The sequence below is a fragment of the Hyperolius riggenbachi genome, chromosome 1, assembly GCF_040937935.1.
Source record: "Hyperolius riggenbachi isolate aHypRig1 chromosome 1, aHypRig1.pri, whole genome shotgun sequence".
Taxonomy (NCBI): domain Eukaryota; kingdom Metazoa; phylum Chordata; class Amphibia; order Anura; family Hyperoliidae; genus Hyperolius; species Hyperolius riggenbachi.
Window position 1 is genome coordinate 96,777,912 of NC_090646.1, and position 20,757 is coordinate 96,798,668.

At 42.1% G+C, this 20,757-nt stretch overlaps 1 long non-coding RNA gene across 2 annotated transcripts in view; it reads right to left on the reverse strand.

Moving 5' to 3' along the window:
• LOC137564038 (uncharacterized) overlaps window positions 1-20,757 on the reverse strand; it is a 249,778-nt gene that overhangs the window by 131,789 nt on the left and 97,232 nt on the right. For both annotated transcript variants that reach the window (XR_011030496.1, XR_011030497.1), the window contains exon 3: window positions 19,486-19,595. This is a non-coding gene — a long non-coding RNA (uncharacterized lncRNA). The remainder of the gene's footprint in view (window positions 1-19,485; window positions 19,596-20,757) is intronic.

Consider the following 20,757-nt stretch of genomic DNA (forward strand, 5'->3'; position numbering starts at 1 on the left):
CTCTGCCCTACCACACACGCCAGACAGGAATTGTACAAAGGGAAGAAACGCAATCGCAAGAGAAGCGATTGAGAGTGAGCACAGAGACAGATTGTGTGTGTGTGCATAAAACTAGTCGCCAACCCGCGACTGTGCACACACCACAGCAGATAAGAAGCAGGAACACGATCGCGAGAGGTGCGATCGCCAGACGTGACACAAGGCTACAGCAAGGCGGAGCACGAGAGTAGCAAAGGCACAGCAAATCATACAATGAGGCAATATACTACAGCAATTTTTAGATTAATTATACAAATATTGAGCGGCTAATTTATGAAATACATATAAAACTGTTACCCTCCATAGATACCTAAGGCTTGATTCACAAAGCGGTGCTAACAGTTAGCACCCTGGTGAAAAGCCCCTTATCACGCCTAAACTCAGTTTAGGCGTGATAAGTTTAGGCATAATAAGTTTAGGCATAATAAGTTTAGGCATGATAAGTTTAGGTGTGATAAATTTAGGCATGATAAGTTTAGGTGTGATAAGTTTAGGAGTGATAAGTTTAGGTGTGATAGGTTTAGGCGTGATAAGTTTAGGCGTGATAACTATAGCACCAACTGGGTTAGCACCGCAGTGCACAGCTGATCAAAAGTTTTGCGCTAGCAAAGTCTGGCTTACAGTTTCGCATACAGTTTAATGGCACTGCTTTGCGCGCGGGACTTTGCGCGCGATCTAAACTTATCTAAACTTATCTAAACTTATCACGCCTAAACTTATCACGCCTAAACTTATCACACCTAAACTGGGTTTTCACCAGTGTGGTGCAATGGTTATCACGCCTAAAGTCTTTTAGGCGTGCTAACTGGGTTAGCACCGCTTTGTGAATCGAGCCCCTAGTGTCTTGATTTTTATGAATTGATTTTAGTGGAGCATTGTTGATGATGGAAGGACTATAAAAAAATATTTGAAGTATCCCCCATTGATAGTGATGTCTAATCAGCAGTGTGACTGTGACATCTGGAATACAGCGCAGAGAATATGTCGGACAGTAAATGAGCCCCCGCGGCCTGCAGCTATATGACCGAGATATCCTCATTACACAGGCAGCAGACCAGACTAGAACCAGGACTGTCATCCCCATTCTTTTGATGTTGATTACAATTTACTTAGAGAGCCGTCATGACTATCTGACTTTAGAGTATGTTCACGTTATTGTGATTACCAATATTAAACTGTCTAGACATTAGCACTGTGACTGATAGTCATTAAACCAACAGGAGAGCCTTTGAAGGGCTGGAATAACTGTATCGAGTTCTGTCCAGGAAACATATCACAACATCTGTCAGCTCACATGATCTGTTGTTGCTCTCTGCTCACACTTTTATTAAATTCACATAATTGACTTATCAGTTCAATTCAAGCTGTCAAACCACTTTGTAAAGTTATCATGTAAAATGTGTAAGAAGTGGATACATTTCATGCAAGACTGTACATAGCTGATGTCTAAGCATTCAGTGTCATTACCTGTATTTAGCGTGAGGTAACATTCAAGGACTCTGTGAGAGGTGACGCTTTCTAAGCAGCTACAGTGTAAAGATATTTAATCTTATGTTTAAAATACTGCAGTTTAAAAAAGTGTCAAAAAGTAGGAAAAAAAAGTACCGTCGAACTCAAATAATATAAAAACTCAGTATTAAAAGTCCGTACCAACCACGCGGTTTTCCTGGTGATTGAAAAGTGAATTGGATAGGGCCCATTGCTTCTAAAGCTGGACATACATACATTCATTTTTACAGGCAGATTTGATCGCTCTAATTGAATCTGCCGGTATCTATGACACAACAAGCTGCATAGATCGTAATTTCAACTGATTCACTGCAAAAATCTATCAAAATCACAATTGGACAGTAAATTTTACAATTGGACAGTAAATTTTACAATCGGACGTGGCGGCCTGGCGGGGAGCGACGATAGATCAGTGGCCTGCAGCATTGCACTGTATCATGCACTAAACACTGCGGTTGAATAGATTTTCAATAGATTTGATGGTTCATTTGTTTTCATGGCTCAAACAAGTGTGCTTCAAGCTTAAGGTGCCCACACATCACTCAATATTGCAGCCCGATTGACCTTCCAATTTGATAATTTTATCAAATCTGAAAAGAATCAGAGCTACAACATGGCCGCCCATTTGATCTTCCAATTGATTTCCGGTCGAATCGGTCAAATGGATTGATCTGGAATGCTGGGACATCTCTGTTGCAAGGACTGCATCGTGTGCACAGTGATAACGGTGTTCAATATTGTGATGATCCAAAGACTCGATGGACCCCCAGTTGGTGTCCCCCCAAGTGTAAAGTCACAGGGAACAACCAATCACCATAAAGTCAGTAAAAAAGCCACCTGCTGGTGGACAGCAGAAGTTCATCATGGTCCAGGGGACAGACTGCCAACAGCAGGAAGAAAAGGATACTACACAATGCTACATGGTTATGATGCTCAACAGTCTCTTTCATCATGACTGGATGTAAGAAATTATTGCAACCTCATTTTACTTCATTTTATTTTACTTTACATCATCATTAATGACTCCTCCCCAGAAACCTCCTCATTCTTCTACAAAATCAACATCATCTAACCTTATTTAACAATGAAAAACTGCCACTGACCAAAAGCTGTAGAATCAACATGTTTTATTAAATATTATGGCACAGTTTAATATTACTTTAAAGTTAAATTCCACATTTGTTGAGTAAGTAATTAGCGCTACAAATTGCTTAATGCCATACATTGTTTAATGTCATAAGTTATTTCAGATTGCTTAGCTTGCATATTTGTATTTAGATGCTCAGCTGTGACATGCTGATCTGCATACACACACTCTGCCAGGGCTAGGGGGGCTCAGAGGTTCCTACCAGTCACTCAATTTGTGCAAGTGTGGAAAACGAGCAACAATAGTTCATGATCTGTAGAACAAACGACTCCTGCAGGAAGGAGAAAGGATATAGGTTGTCTGTACTGAAGAGTAGTGCTACAGTACAGATTCCAGACTACACAGTGCCACACAGAGTACAGATTCCAGACTACACAGTGCTACACAGAGTACAGATTCCAGACCACGCAGTGCTACACAGAGTACAGATTCCAGACTACACAGTGCTACACAGAGTACAGATTCCAGACTACACAGTGCTACACAGAGTACAGATTCCAGACTACACAGTGCTACACAGAGTACAGATTCCAGTCTACACAGTGCTACACAGAGTACAGATTCCAGACTACACAGTGCTACACAGAGTACAGATTCCAGACTACACAGTGCTACACAGAGTACAGATTCCAGACAACACAGTGTTACACAGAGTGCAGATTCCAGACTACACAGCGCTACACAGAGTACAGATTCCAGAGTACACAGTGCCACACAGAGTACAGATTCCAGCCTACACAATGCCACACAGAGTACAGATTCCAGACTACACAGTGCTACACAGAGTACAGATTCCAGACTACACAGTGCCACACAGAGTACAGATTCCAGACTACTCAGTGCCACACAGAGTACAGATTCCAGACTACACAGTGCTACACAGAGTACAGATTCCAGACTACACAGTGCCACACAGAGTACAGATTCCAGACTACACAGTGCCACACAGAGTACAGATTCCAGACTACACAGTGCCACACAGAGTACAGATTCCAGACTACACAGTGCTACACAGAGTACAGATTCCAGACTTCACAGTGCTACACAGAGTACCGATTCCAGACTACTCAGTGCCACACAGAGTACAGATTCCAGACTACACAGTGCTACACAGAGTACAGATTCCAGACTACACAGTGCCACACAGAGTACAGATTCCAGACTACACAGTGCCACACAGAGTACAGATTCCAGACTACACAGTGCTACACAGAGTACAGATTCCAGACTACACAGTGCTACACAGAGTACCGATTCCAGACTAGAAAAGTAATGCCACTTGGCTTACAGCAAGTTTGGGAATTCATAGCTGAGAATTGGAAAAGGTCATTTTAATAACACTGAACTGCAAAACGTGTGCTTCCCATATATATGTTTGTAGCACATTTTGAGTGGAATATTAGGTGAGCTTTATGTAACAGCAATCTGTTGATCTAGGGAAGTAAGTTTCTTTAGAAACTGCCACTGACCGAAAGCTGTAATTGAGAGTTCTAGTGGTGGGTAATGAATTGTACAGGAATATTCAGCACAAATTGGCAATGGTATAGTGAAATGCCGGCGTGCTCCAGCCTTTATGTAGTGGATAATTCACTGGCACCAGATTGATGGAGGGTGTTTGATTCAATTACTGCAGCTTCACAGTAATGACAATGCTATTCTAGGAAGGTAACTGAAGAGAAAACAAGATTACACAAGTCTGACAATCCTGGATGAAATCATCAGCCTAATGATGCGTATTCTCCTCCTCGCTATGGTCCCATATATTAACTCAGGTTCACTGTGCCGCTTCATCATCTCTGATGAGAGACAGAAATGTGTTGAGATGACAGAACAGAGAACTATTAGGACACCATGGAGAATAAAAAGTGTGTTACGGGGATTGCAGAAAAAAACAGTAAAGTATGATAAAAACGAAATACAACAGTGACTTCTTAGACCATGTAAACAGTGGGGTATTGCGGTCAGGGCTGGATTACCATAAGGCACTGTAGGCACATGCCGACAGGCGCCTGATCATAGAGAGGTGGCTCACTTCCCTTCCTCCTTTTCTATGTAGAGTCCTGAGCAGATTGTAAATGACAGGTTATCCATCCAGTTCTCAGCATTCCACTGACGAGATCTCCCATCAGTCGGGGGCACTTCTAGCTACTTAATACTGAGGATAGCTCTGGATAAGGGGCACCTACGCTGGGCAGGGTAAGAAAGGGAGAAGTGATAGCTGGGCCAGTCAGCACACTTGCCGTGCAGTTTGGTGGGTTCATGGAGGGCGAAGTCTAGGGTTCCAGGACATCTGAGCCTATAGGCTCCTGTGATATAAATCCTTGCATGGTTGCGGTCCAGTGTAATGGATGCTTTGTAATGCGGCTTACTGCACTGCAATGCACCACCTATGTGACATTCACAGTGCGGCAGAAGCGTTGCAAAATCACAGGTAACGTACTGCGTACTACATGCACTGCGTTATCGCTAAATGTCTGCACTAACAGTAAAAGTGACACAAACCTTTCAATGACTATATGCTTCACTGTACACAACACAACATGAGAATAGTGTGTGGTGCTGCTTTCCTGATCCATTGACTTGCATTTCTGCTGTCACAAGGAACGCAATGCAATGGCCATTGTGAAAATGGCCTTTAAGTGGTAAAAAAACCTCAGCATTTTTTGCAGCTTTTGCCAGGTACACACGATGAGATTTTCTGGCAGATTTACTGCTTTACTGTTGAGACTTTTTTGTAGAAGTGAACGGAAAATCGATCTAAAAATTGATCGGAAATCAGATCGGACATGTTGGAAATAATTGATCTGACAGTAAAGGTCCGTACACACGCCGGACTGGAGGTAACGACGGGTCCGTCGTTGCCTCCCGCTGGGTGGGCGTTCCAACGACAGTCCGGCGTGTGTACGCACTGTCGGCGGACTGATACGGCTGTTTCTGAGCGATCCGGGCGGATCGCTCAGAAACAGCCGTATCAGTCTGCCGACAGTGCGTACACACGCCGGACTGTCGTTGGAACGCCCACCCAGCGGGAGGTGACAACGGACCCGTCGTTGCCTCCAGTCCGGCGTGTGTACGGACCTTTATGCTTTGTGAACTGTCTGAAGAAAATCTTTATATTGTGCTGAGAAGTCCATAGATACTGTAGCTTCCTCTTCCCACTTCCCATCTCACATTTTCTGTTCTCCCGTGAGTAACACCTACTCTGGCCTTTTAAATTAACTCTATTGTTTCCAGATTAATTTGTGACCTTAAACAATAGCTTTATTACATTCTACCGACATTTAGGTTATAAAATAAATCCCAGAATATTTGATCCAGAGGCAGCCAGTGAATACATGATACGCAATTAAATTAGCTTTAAATCCTGTAAATACAGCCTAATTCCCGTTCCTCCAGGCTGATGTTATCTCCAAGAAAAGGAGGTTTTTAAAGCTTAATGACTCCTCACTCGTATCCAAAAAGTGAAAGCAATTAAAGTATTGCTGTTAACTTTCTATTAGTATACGTAAGGAACAAAGGCCTCGCTAAGCACAGCAAAGCATATTGATGCAATTTGAAACTATTAATAACGTTGGAAAGTGTTTTTAAAAGCTGGTGCAAAGAACAGGTTTGATCTTTGATAAGATGTGAATAGGATTAGGTCTATGAAAAAGCCATAGAGAGTGGCTGACTTTTTCCAGTGTAAACGTATCACTCCCACATACAGAAATGATTTTGGTGGACATGTGATCTTTTTAGAATCTCTTTCTAAAGATTTTGCTTTTTACTTTAGTAACGTGCAACAACCTTTCCAGATTAACCCCCTGCACTCTGTTAGCACAGACGCCTCTGCAATAATGCCAGAGAAATTTATCTAGTCACATCTTTTTAAAAGTAACGATTTTAAAGGAAATCTGACATGAAAAATAAACTGATGAGATTAAAAATGTATCCTCCTATTCCTAACAAGTTTTTTTGTGTGTCAGGTTAAAAAAAATGTTTAACCACTTCCCAACTACAGGTTTTTTCCTCCTTAAAGAGACACTGAAGTGAAAATAAAATTATGATATAATGATTTGTATGTGTAGTACAGCTAAGAAATAAAATAGAAGTCTAAAATTGTTTCCAGTAGAGGAAGAGTTAAGAAACTCCCGTTGTTATCTATGCAAAAAACCCATTGAGCTCCTCGACTTTCAAAGTCGCAGAGAGCACTGTCTTTTGAAGCTTATTATCTCAACTGTCAGTCACTGTATTTTATTTTTCTCCCCAGATGACAGGTCAATAGTTTACAAGACTGCTATGTAAAAACATTTAAAATGCTGTGTAGTGTGTAAACTACATTAAAAAAATGATGCAATGTTATAAAAAAACACTATATAACTGAAAATAAAAATATGAGAATATTTTCTTTGCTACTAATCTTTTAGCAATTATCCGCACTACACAACCAATTCATTATATCATTTTTTTTTTTTTTGCGCTTCAGTGTCTTTTTAAAAACCAGAGCAATTTTCACATAACGCTCCTCTCATTAATTTGCCAATAACTTAATTGTTACTTTATTGTTAATAAATGATCTATATATTGTGTTTTTCACCACTAATTGAGATTATTAGGGTGGTACTTTTTGGTAAGAATTATTTTATTTTATATGCATTTTAAAGGGAATAATAAGACATAAATGAAAAAAATAATTATTTCTCAGTTTTCAGCCATTATAGTTTTAAAATAAGATATGCTACGATAGATAAAACTCACACGTTGTATTTGCCCATTTGTCTCGGTTATTACAACACTTAAATTGTGTCCCTAGTACAATGTATGGTGAAAATAATTAATTTGAAAATAAAGGGGTATTTTTTCATTTTGTGTTTTTTTAAATACTATATCAATAATTACAAGCCTTTATTTACAAAAATAACAGTAATATACCTTCATGAGATACATATTAAAAAGTCACTAAGCTAACTATGTATGTATTCTTATTTTAAATAAACTTATTTTTTAAGAAGTGCTTATTTTGCTAACTATGGGGTGGGGTAAAAGGGGTTAAAAACTAAAAAAAAAAAAGTATTATCTTTATTACAATAGTGTATGTGGGTGTATTTTTACTTTTTGTCCACAAGATGTTATCACACTTAATTCCTGTGTACTGTGAACAGTACAAAGGAAGTGTTCTGTGTATCTGTTTTACTTTCACTTTGTGAATAAATACCGGCATCTCCCTGATGCTGACTTTCATTCATCACAGGCACTGTGATCGGCTTTGGGAACAGCTGTTCCCATTCACCGATCACAGAACAGCAAGATGGCAACGAACACGAATGGGGGCAGCACGGCGATCGCGAAAGACAAGGTAAATAAACATGCATGCAAAGTGAAGTTTTAAGTGGCGTATACATGCGTACCAGTGGTGGGGAAGGGGCTAATAATTGTATTCTCCCATACGGTATGTTGACAGAGTCTTTAAGTGTCCCAGAAACTAAAATATATAAACTATTGACTTTTTTTAGTCTATCTCCTGTTCTCAGAATCTGTTCTAAGTAAGGAAAGAGTTTTATGGCTGTAATTCCATATTTATATTTATATATATTAAAATAAATCTGCCACAAAATTGCATTGTGTGCACCAAGCATAGGTTTAAGGGATAAAACAATGTGTAAAGGGAAGCTGATGATGAAGATGGACCGAGGAACGCTTGTCGTTTGGGGACGTCATCATGATCCATCTTCCTGCATCATTAAGGTGAGTATTCAGCGTAAGTGTTAACACTTTCAGACAGAAGAATAAAAAAAAGGAACACAGGCTAGTTATTTGTGTGCTAGGCACTGTATATACCCATGGCTATCTCATCATGTCACATGTCACCTCGGGTATCCTTTAAAAAGAAACCATAATTACTCATAGAAGAATGTAATAAATTATTCAGGATACTAATTTTTATGGTATATGATGAACGGTGTTGAATTTATCCTAAGAAATACATGTAAATAAAATAATTTTACTTTGCAGAAAGTCAGCAGCATTTCTAAAAAGTGACTTTGAACAATTTTAATGGAGCCTATACTTCATTGAGACTGTTCATACCTGATAGGATGGGTCCGGCCACAGTTCCTACACTAGAAATATCAAGAAGACGGCTTGAGATAAAAACACTAAACTGCGGTAAGAAGAATAATGTGTGTAAAGTCTCACCGCATGAGGAGTTCAGCGTATTACATGCAATGCATTACGCTCTGATCATTGTGCGTAAGACTACGCACGTTACTCTGCGTAGCATAGTGAGTATACCTCAAGGCAGTGGTGTAACTACAATTCATGGGTCCTCTAGCCAAACTTTGATGGGTCTCCACCAATGTTCACAACTTGTCTCCCCTTGGTGCCCTTCACGACCTTGAGTCCCACCTCACAAGGGTTATAGAACAAGTGTGGCCAGCATGACCTTCACACCCATAACAAGTGTAGCCATAAGAACACCTGATCTGACGTAAGATCGTAATCAGCTAATCACGATTACGCAAATTTCCGCATACATTTTTCTCAATTTCACCTATACGTAATTACAACTTCTACATCTAACTGATTTCATATAGTCATTCGTCATTTCACATAAAATTAAGTGTAATTTTTGCGTAATTTCTATAAATAGTAAATAGCAAAGTTCCCATACATAATAGTGACATCAAAATTGCTACATATATTAAAAAGAATAGTGGGTAAGAGTCAAAAAAAAATAATTTTCCAAAAAGACCTTGTAGTTTTTGAGAAAATCGATGTTAAAAATGCAAAGAAAAATGTTTTTTATACTCAGAAAAATGATAATTTAAAATCCATTTTTCTTGGCATTTTTAAAATCGGTTTTCTCAAAAACTAAAAGGTCTTTTTGGAAAATTCTTTTTTTTTTCAGTTGTACCCACTATTCGCCTTATCATATGTAGCAGTTTTGTTGTCAATAGCATGTATGGGGGCTGTGCTATTAACCACTAAAGTCGGCACAGAATAAGGTAACATTTCACGAAAATTACCTGAAAAATTGCGCGAAATTATGAAATGAATAACGATTTTCCCTGAAATGTCACATTACGATTACGATGTGTAATGGCGAATTTCGATTTTTTTTTCTTCGAATTTTGCATATGTGAAATGTCAGCTCACCACTGAAGTGTAGTCCCCTGCATCGGAGGAAGGGAAGGTTAGTAGTTGGGGTCCCCACAGCTCTGGGCCCCTCTGTAATTGCAGTGGCTTCTCCCCGCTAGTTACACCCTTTCTTCAAGGTGTTCAGATCCTACATTGATGGGATTTATCCTGCCAAACTTACCCTTCATCAAGTTTTTGGTGTTTTCAGACCAGCCATGGAACTTTACAGCATCGGTACTGAAATGAAGATATTTTAGCTGATTGGAAAATCTCTGTGAGCGGTAATGGGCTCCTGTAATGTCCAGTAACACTTGTTATTGCCCCCAGGAAGACAATATAGTTGCCACAAACTCAATTTGGGCACAATTCTGGCAACAATCAGAAATTATATAGCTGTTTGTTTCTGTTTTTTAAAAACTATGCAACCAAATTGGTAGTAAAAGCTAAAATCGTTTCAATAAAAAGGATAGCGTTCAGAGACAGAGGTCAGGAGGGATGGAGAATGAAGGTTTCACATGTAAATTGCTCATCACTGCAATACTACAAATAGCTCTTGTCAATAAACGGCAAGGATTAAGCTATAGGGAGGACACAGCACTGGGATTACAGCTGACAAATTCTCCACCACCAGGTCCTAGAAAGAACTGATAAGAGATTAAAGGGGTTTTCCTCTGATTTTAAGTTTTAAATGAAAGTTAAATACATTGAGGGACTGCAATCAACATGTTAAAAACATATGTAAACACTTACTTGAGTTAAGTGAGGAATTTACTGCTCCTAAAGATATACCAAGATAACTCAGTAACTTTCAAAGCCTTGTACTGTATGTATAAATACAAGCTGCAGTATATAAAACAGCCACTAAAGGCAGTACGGGGTAACATTTGTTCCCAAAAAAATGAGATTGATGTTTAATACTATTGTGAAGGGGTCACACTGACATTTGGAAGGCCACATCTAGAGAGTCATAAGAAGTAGTGTTTTTATGGAGTCAGCAGGCTGTACTGTGCATTATATGTATCTAGTGTAGTTTATTGGACCATTTATTAGGTGAAGCCGTATTAAATACAATGGAAGGCCATATCTAGAAAGTCACCCAACTACGTTTGCAAAAGTATTGATCAGTATTTATATAGCGCCAACATCTTCTGCAGTGCTGCACAGTGTATATTGTCTTGTCACTTAACTGTCCCTCAGAGGGGCTCACAATCTAATCCCCACCATAGTCATATGTCTATGTATGTATCATGTAGTGCAGGGCTTTTCAACCTTTTCACTAATTGTACTTTTATCGCATTGAAATTCAAAGTACAACCAGTGTGCATGCGCAGTAGATCAGATCAGGCTCGGCTGTTTCTGCCAGAGCATGAGCGGAGAGCCGCTACTGCGCATGCGTTCACCCTGACAAGTAGCTTCTTTAGAAACCAGAAGCTCCCCCCTCCTGTGGTAAGTACCCCTGGGGCTCTTTTTTCTTACTGGTACACTTAAAGAAAAAGTGGAACATATGGGAGGGGAATAGCAGGAGGCATTGGTGGAGTGATGTCACTTTCTGTATTTGAAGTATACCTGCAGTCACTGTGAATCTGAGGTCTGAAGTATGCAGCACAGCGAGGAGCCAGCAAGGGGGAGCTGAACATGGTGGAGGTTGGACAGGACCAGGACAAGGTTGGTAATTAAGTGGCAGGCAAACCAGGAGTGTACCACCTGGCCAACAGCAAAGTACCACTGGTGGTACGAGTACCACAGGTTGAACAGCCCTGATGTAGTGCATAGTCAATGGCCATTTTACGGGGAAGCCAATTAACTCGTCTGAATGTTTTTGGGATGTGGGAGGAAACCAGAGTGCCCAGAGGAAACCCCCACAGACACAGGGAGAACATACAAACTCTGTTCAGATAGGATCCTGGCTGGGGTTCAAACTGGGGACCCAGTGATGCAGGGCGAGAGTGCTAACCAGTACACCACCGTGCTGCCCACAGGGGTTTCATTCCATTCATCGGTTGCTGCAATATCAAAGGCCATTACCGCTGTGCACCCGATTGACCGCATCAGCCTGAAATTTCCCAGCATGCTTGAGCGATACGTTTGACTTATTTCTTCGATGAGGCACGCTTGTTGCGGCACCAATTTTCATCTGATTTGATCAAATTATCCAATCGGACGGTGCATCGGGCTGCAAAATTGACAGATTTTTGGCCACTTGTAGCTGTGTAAAATACAACACAACCTTGAGAAAAACACGGTGTGGTCAGGCACCAATACACAGTCATGGGAAATATTGCTGGAGACTTCGGTTACATTAGAAGCAGGTCATTAGCATGATATATGGACAGAGAAGCAGAAGATTTTGCCTCCAGATAAATACCAGCGGAGTTGAATTATGCAGAGTGAGAAGAGTGGCGCCTGCTTTGTACTGCTAGCAGCTATACAGAATTCATATGTTACCGGCCGCTGACAGTGAAGAATGCTCAGCCTTTTGTGTTCAATGCCTCCGTGATCAAAGCCAAGCAAGGAAGAGAAAGTGCGGAAGACAGCAAGTGAAATAAACATTCCAATCATACAATAAATAGCACTACAACAATAACACGTGACACACGATGCCAGGCCACTTGTTCACTGCAAAAAAGAAAAACATGATCAACTGACATATTCAGCCCATTGTATCCTTACAAACTTCCCATTCTGCTGCCGTTATTGTCTGCAGTACATTCGATAACTGCCTACTCAATAATGTGAGAGGTACTTAATGAGTCATTAGTAGAGCATTAACTTTCATTACAGTGAATGGGCAGTTATGCATTGTTAATGAGATGGTAACTCACCACAGGATTATTTAGAATCAGAAGGCTCAGTAAACATTGCATTCAACCAGAAACAAACCGGCAATCAAGGTAGCCAACCAAAAACAATGTTTTGTTTTGTTTTTTTTTACTACTGTTAGCGCCTTCAAAATTTGTGAGATTATTTAATAATGGTTTAGTTATTATTAGTACTAATTTAAAAAAATGTTTTAATATTAAATGGAAAACAGTAACATTTTATATTCGAATATGTTATGTATACCACCTGTAGCCAGCATGTGGGTGACGGGAAATTTGGACAACCAAGGCTCTGCAGAGGTTTGGGTTGCCCCACAGGTGCTCATGTTAACCTTTTGCCGACCGCGTGACGACAGTGGGCGTGGACGCGGTGGCAGCCCCAGGACCGCCTAACGCCGATCGGTGTAAGGTCCTTGGGGCGTGGTTTGCGGGCAATCACGCACACCGGTACGCACGCATCCCCGCTCTGAACGGCGGAGCTCTGCTCTGCCTTCAGTTTCCCAGCGGCGTCTTTTATTTCTGTACAGCGCTGCAATGTAAGGCAGCGCTGTACTGGGGATAGCTGTGTGACACGGCTGTCCCCTCCAGAAGCAGGGAAGTTATCGGCTGTCATAGGCAAGCTATGACAGCTGATCACGTTGATTGGCTTGCGGGGGGGAGGAAGGGGACACTATAAAAAAAAAAGGCATATTTATTTAAAAAATAATAAAACAAATATTTATAAATAAACATTGGGGGAGCGATCAGACCCCACCAACAGAAATCTCCGTTGGTGGCGAGAAAAGGGTGTGTGGGGGGGGTGTATCACTTGTGTGCTGAGTTGGACAGCCCTGCAGCAAGGCCTTAAAGCTGCAGTGGCCTATTAAAGCGGATCCGAGATAAAAAACTATAACAAATAACTTTTAGATAGTTTAGATAGTTTACACAGCAAATCTAGCTGCAAACAGCTTAAATAGAATATGATTATTTCTTTCTGTGATACAATGACAGCAGCCATGAGCCCTTGCTACTGTCTAAAAGTGCCTTGGCTCTCTGAAAACCTGTGGGCGTGGCTTATTTAGTTTATAGGGAATTAGAGTATTTGCAGTTTCTGGGGGGGCTCAGCGCATCTCTGAGCTGAGGCCATTCAGAGGCGGCCTGGTGATGCGCTGATCCCACTTTTTTTTGCGCAATTCTCAATTTTACTGGTAGCGCGCCCAGGCTATGCATATGCATAGGTAGAATTTAGTTAGTGTTAGGTCCCCTCCCATGGAGGAAAGACTTCTTCGACAGTGGGAGGGACAAGTACCTAACAAATTGCAAATTGTTAGTGAAACTAACATCCTCCAAGTGGTAGACAGGTCGTGTATGCTCATTGTGTATTTGAATCCCATGAGTGGGGTGTGCACTTTTTTGCAGGTAAGCACTCATCTGTTTTTAAGTAGCGCTGTTCATTTCTTTGCTATGTTTGATTGATTTATTTCTGGTCAGCTGCTCCCACTTAATAGTTTTCCTTTGGTGTATATGCAGAGCCTCTGTTTGGGTTCAAGGTGCGTTTGCAGTTTCTGGGGGGGCTCAGCGCATCTCTGAGCTGAGGCCATTCAGAGGCGGCCTGGTGATGCGCTGATCCCACTTTTTTTTGCGCAATTCTCAATTTTACTGGTAGCGCGCCCAGGCTATGCATATGCATAGGTAGAATTTAGTTAGTGTTAGGTCCCCTCCCATGGAGGAAAGACTTCTTCGACAGTGGGAGGGACAAGTACCTAACAAATTGCAAATTGTTAGTGAAACTAACATCCTCCAAGTGGTAGACAGGTCGTGTATGCTCATTGTGTATTTGAATCCCATGAGTGGGGTGTGCACTTTTTTGCAGGTAAGCACTCATCTGTTTTTAAGTAGCGCTGTTCATTTCTTTGCTATGTTTGATTGATTTATTTCTGGTCAGCTGCTCCCACTTAATAGTTTTCCTTTGGTGTATATGCAGAGCCTCTGTTTGGGTTCAAGGTGCGTTTGCAGTTTCTGGGGGGGCTCAGCGCATCTCTGAGCTGAGGCCATTCAGAGGCGGCCTGGTGATGCGCTGATCCCACTTTTTTTTGCGCAATTCTCAATTTTACTGGTAGCGCGCCCAGGCTATGCATATGCATAGGTAGAATTTAGTTAGTGTTAGGTCCCCTCCCATGGAGGAAAGACTTCTTCGACAGTGGGAGGGACAAGTACCTAACAAATTGCAAATTGTTAGTGAAACTAACATCCTCCAAGTGGTAGACAGGTCGTGTATGCTCATTGTGTATTTGAATCCCATGAGTGGGGTGTGCACTTTTTTGCAGGTAAGCACTCATCTGTTTTTAAGTAGCGCTGTTCATTTCTTTGCTATGTTTGATTGATTTATTTCTGGTCAGCTGCTCCCACTTAATAGTTTTCCTTTGGTGTATATGCAGAGCCTCTGTTTGGGTTCAAGGTGCGTTTGCAGTTTCTGGGGGGGCTCAGCGCATCTCTGAGCTGAGGCCATTCAGAGGCGGCCTGGTGATGCGCTGATCCCACTTTTTTTTGCGCAATTCTCAATTTTACTGGTAGCGCGCCCAGGCTATGCATATGCATAGGTAGAATTTAGTTAGTGTTAGGTCCCCTCCCATGGAGGAAAGACTTCTTCGACAGTGGGAGGGACAAGTACCTAACAAATTGCAAATTGTTAGTGAAACTAACATCCTCCAAGTGGTAGACAGGTCGTGTATGCTCATTGTGTATTTGAATCCCATGAGTGGGGTGTGCACTTTTTTGCAGGTAAGCACTCATCTGTTTTTAAGTAGCGCTGTTCATTTCTTTGCTATGTTTGATTGATTTATTTCTGGTCAGCTGCTCCCACTTAATAGTTTTCCTTTGGTGTATATGCAGAGCCTCTGTTTGGGTTCAAGGTGCGTTTGCAGTTTCTGGGGGGGCTCAGCGCATCTCTGAGCTGAGGCCATTCAGAGGCGGCCTGGTGATGCGCTGATCCCACTTTTTTTTGCGCAATTAGAGTATTAAAACAAAAACAAAAACGTATTTGGCTTGAGGAATGCCCTATAAACAGTAGGAAAGGAACACACTTATGCAATGAGTAAAAGTTAATCTCGGATCCACTTTAAGTGAGAAATGGCCAGGTCTTTAGGGAGGGTTTAACACTGCGGTCTTCAAGTGGTTAATATCGGTAACGAAGTGAAATTTGCGCGCTTGTGGCAACTGATAAAACAGCAGGTGCCAGGTTTCCAGGGCTGCCCGCTGTACAAACTGCAGCTACAAATTACTGACATAAAGGTAGCCATACACTGGCTCGATTCCCGGCCGTTTCGACAGCAGATTCGATCCTGGGATCGAATCTGCTGCCAATCGTTCGCGGTAAACGCAGCCGCCGATCCGATTCCCTCCCGGAATCGGATCGGTCCGTCGATCGCGCCGTGCGGGAAATTACCCTCGATCGCCCGCGGGTAAAGTGCGCGTCGCTAGCGGCGGCCGATCCGATCAGGTATACATTACCTGAGGCTGGCTCCCGGGCGTCTTCTCCGTGCTGCACGGCTCTGTTCCGGCTCCATCCATCCCGGCGCTTCCTGTGTCACTGCAGTGACCAGGAAGTTCTAATAGAGGGCGCTCTATTTGAACTTCCTGGTCACGGAGTAACACAGGAAGCGCCGTAATGGATCCGGAACAGAGCCGTGCAATGCGGAGAAGAGGACCCGGAGCCAGCATCAGGTAATGTATACGGGGGGGGGGGACAGGCGGCAGGAGCAGCTCAGCAGATGGTGAATCGGTTTCAGGCTGAAATCGATTCACAATCTGTTTGCAGTAAAGGCAGCCATACGATCCCTCTCTGATCAGATTCGATCAGATAGGGATCTGTCAGCTGGTCGATCTAATGGCACATCGACCTTAACATGGGTGTCTATCGGATGCCTACACTGTTGCTCCCAACATATCTTATCAATTCACTTTCAATGAAGTTTGTAAAGTTTCAACTCGAGGGTTCGGTGGTTGCATCTCATTACTCTGCATCAAGTGGCACAACCTTTGCAGTTCAACCGACTGAGAATGCAGTGTGGTGTAGGAACTTTCATCACAAAAAAGATTTCCAAGAATTGAGGACCACAAAGTCTAAAACAGGCTGTCTGCATGTTGGGATGATGTGGTTCAGTAAAATGCATTAGCTACCGGCTCACTATACACCAGCAGTTCTGGATGCAAGCCTTCAGGGGCATAAAGAGATGATTTGCATATTCAGGAGCGATGCATCATGGGAAAAAATTGACAGATACAACACAGTTGCTCATTTAAAGTTGAATTATCGTAAATGCCTTTGGTTTTAAAGAAAACATGTAACAAAAGATAAACAGCCCTACTTATCTCAGGAGGGGGAAGGCTCTGGATCCTAACGAGGCTTCCCCTGTCCTCTTCACCCTCCAGCATTCAGTGTATCGGCTTTCCGATTGGGCTCAGGCAGAAATAGCCGAGCCTGATTGGGTCCGATGGACTCACGTCTGCGAGTCCTCTTTAAAGTTAATGTAACCCCGTATTAAAAAAAAAAAAGGCAGATACTCACCTAAGGAGAGGGAAGGCTCAGTCCTAATGAGCCATCCCTCTCCTCTTCCGGTGCCCCCGGTGCTGCGCTTGCTCCTCCGTTCGCATCCCCCGCCGAGGGGACTTTGGAAGTCTATGGGAGCCGAGTCCTCCCGAAGACAGGCGGCGCACACGCAAGTGCGTCATAGAGGGCGCGTGCGCAGTGTAGAGTGAACCGTCTTCAGGAGTACTCGGCTCCCGAAGCATTTCCGAAGCCCATTGGCCGGGTGACAGCGGTATTTGACCGAAAAGGTCGAATACCGCTACGGGGGAGCCAGGACAGCAGCGGGCACCGGGAGAGGAGAGGGAATGCTCTATGGGACCCAGAGCCTCCCTCTCCTTAGGTGAGTATCTGACTTTAAAAAAAAAAAAACGTTTCCCATTAGCTTTAAGGAAGCAAATTATACTAAGTGTTGTTTTTAGTAGGAGGGGTTTTTTTTTTTGGTCTCTTTTAGTTCCTTATACTTTTCTAGTAGTTCTTGGTCACCATGAGCTATCTAAGTATTCCGTAACTCTAGATGCAATTGTGTCCATACGGAATAGAAAGAATACAATATACATGTCTATGAAATATAGCAGTCATCATTTTGACCAGCAGATGCGTGAGACACATTGTCCTTGACATGTTAAGACAGTCATAAATTTCAAAGCTAGAGAACAAGCTGGAGTATGGAGCCTTTCCGTTACGTGGTTTTATGGCTTTAATGGTTAACTGCGATAATTCCGGTGTGTAATCCTTCTGTGAGTGCCCTTCGTTCCTCAATGTTACTTCAGCCAAGAAGGGCACCGATAATTGAATAATCCAAATATAATGAAAGGGCAAGACATGGACAACTTACTGACACATGGAGGCAATGAATCAGGCTAAGGTTAATTAATTTCTATTGCTGGTCATGAGCTGGACTACAAGGGAACAAAAAGCCTCCACCGCAAATAAGCCATAATGGTCTTCACATTTCGGTTTTGCGTGACTGCTGACAAGTTGTATCACATTCCGGCTTCAAGTATCTCTCAGGAACAGTAAAGAGATAAACACACATTTCCTCCATCATTCCAAATGACGTGGTCATTACATAAAGTAAAGTAGAATAGACAATTACCCAACTTGAAGTATCTAGTTGTGAAAGCCAAATAATCATTTGGTATTATAAAACAGATTGGAGGCTTACTAAAGAGGACCTGTAACGACTAATAACAGAACATAAAAAATGATTTGGGATACCCACTTTTGGCATGAAACTCAGCAGTTCCTCTTTGTTTTAAAATATTATTTACAGAATAAAATCTACTAATACAAATTTTTTTTTATAGAAGAACAGCATTCGAACAGTTAAACACAGCTCTTTCTTCTTCGGTGGAAAGCTCCTTGCTTCAGTGGATAGCTTCTGGCCTCATAGGAAGAGGTGATAACATTATCTTTCGTTTGCATTGCTTTGTCAGCTACAATAAGTTAACATTAGCAAAGTGCTGAAACTGAGCTCTCTCTGCTTCTAGTATGTGTGCAGCTGAGAAATGATCACTACGTAGATGTTAATATATAAATACAGCAGCTATGCAATAAAATGCAATGGCAGCTTTCAGAGCAGGTAAACTATACTTTGGGGATTTGTAATTTGCAGAAAGACAATATTACTTGTTCACTAAAGCAAATATGATAACTGTATGGGTAATAACAAGTAGAAAAAAACATTTTTATTGAATGTTATGTCACAGTTTTATCCCACTTTAATAAAGAGGACCCGTAATGACTTCAAAGCACATCAAAAGTAATGGGGGATACCCATTTTTAATCATCCCAGTTTTAGCATCAGAAATGCTACTTATTTTTACAGTATATATTCCTGTATATTGGTATGTTGCCCCACCCTCCTACTGATATTTAACCTAGGCTATGATGTCACGCAGCCTTCTGCCCCAGAGCAATCTGGGAGATTAACTGATGCCTAAAAAATGTATATATCTTACAGCGATTCACCTTGCTAACAGTAAAGATGTCGACATTACTGATACATTTTAAATGTAAGGTAAGCTTTTTAATAGTCATAAAGGATCTTATAATTGAATAAATATTAATATTTTTGTTCAAGGAAAAAATAAAACCTCACCCTAAAGTAAGCCCTAACGCATGTGTAGGAAAAAAATTAATATAAGGCCCTGTCTTATTATTAGGGAAACAGCGTACAAAGGGTATCAGTAGATACTGTACAGTAGATCAATACAAAGTAGAAATAATGTATCTCAGCTGATGAATAGCTAGGCAGCAGGGTGGCATAGTGGACAGCATTCACTCACCTTGCAGCACTGGATCCCCGGTTCAAATCCTAGTCAAGGCACTATGTGCAAGGAGTTTATATGTTCTCTTCATGTCAGTGTGGGCTTCCTCTGCGCACTCTGCTTTCCTCCTGCATCCCAAAAACATAGAAATAAGTTAATTGGCTTCCCCCTGAAATTGGCCCTAGACTTCAATGGACATATAACTAGAATAGGGATTAGATTGTGAGCCCCTCTAGTGCTGGATCCACACGGTGCGTTCGCGCACTCGATTTCCCGTCGATTCGTTTATTTCCAACATGTCCGATTTGGATTTCGATGGATCGTTAGGTCGATTCGGCATACTTTGCATGCGAATCGACCTAACGATCCATCGAAATCCAAATCGGACATGTTGGAAATAAACGAATCGACGGGAATCGAGCGGGAAATCGAGTGCGCGAACGCACCGTGTGGATCCAGCATAAGGGGCAGTTAGTGACAAGACAACACACTCTGTACAGCACTGCGGAACATGTACTATAGAAATATAATAAACTAGCCAACCTGCGTCGTAGCATACGCCGCATCTATCTATCTAATAGAGTACGTGCCTCAACCTTGAAGCAAGAAGAAGTAGGCTTTCCATGAGAAAATGTATGCGTGCTCAAACACCAAGTTTAACCCTAGCAAGTCTGGCTTTGCAAATCCGGCCTAATTGGCTATTCATGAGGCAATGCTCATGCAAATATGCATTTGCTTTCGCATGCCAAACTATGCAGGGTCAAAAAACCAATACTGCAAAGTGCTCTCTCGCTGCCTGGGAACCACAGCGGCACCCCGGAGTGGGAGGCTGGGTGGCGCAGCCGCCCCCCCCCCCCCCCCCCCCCAAGCGTGCCGCTGTGGTTTCCAGGCAGTGAGAGAGCCTGGGACCCTGCGGTCCCCCCAGTTGTATAAAAAGGGGGCATTGGGAATCCTCCCCGTGGCGCTCCTGGAGGCCTGGAGCACACCAAAAACTGCTAGCAGATCCGCAAAATGCTAGCAAATTTTGAAACGCTTTTTCTTATTTTTCTGTAGCATTTCACCTAGCATTTTGCGGTTTTGTAAAGCGTTTTTGGTGTAGTAGATTTCATATATTGTTACAGTAAAGCTGTTACTGAACAGCTTCTGTAACAAAAACGCCTGCAAAACCGCTCTGAACTGCCGTTTTTCAGAGCGGTTTGCGTTTTTCCTATACTTTACATTGGAGGCAGAAATGCCTCCGCAATCCAAAAAATGCCTCACCTCGGGAGTATGCGTTTCAGCAAAACGCCT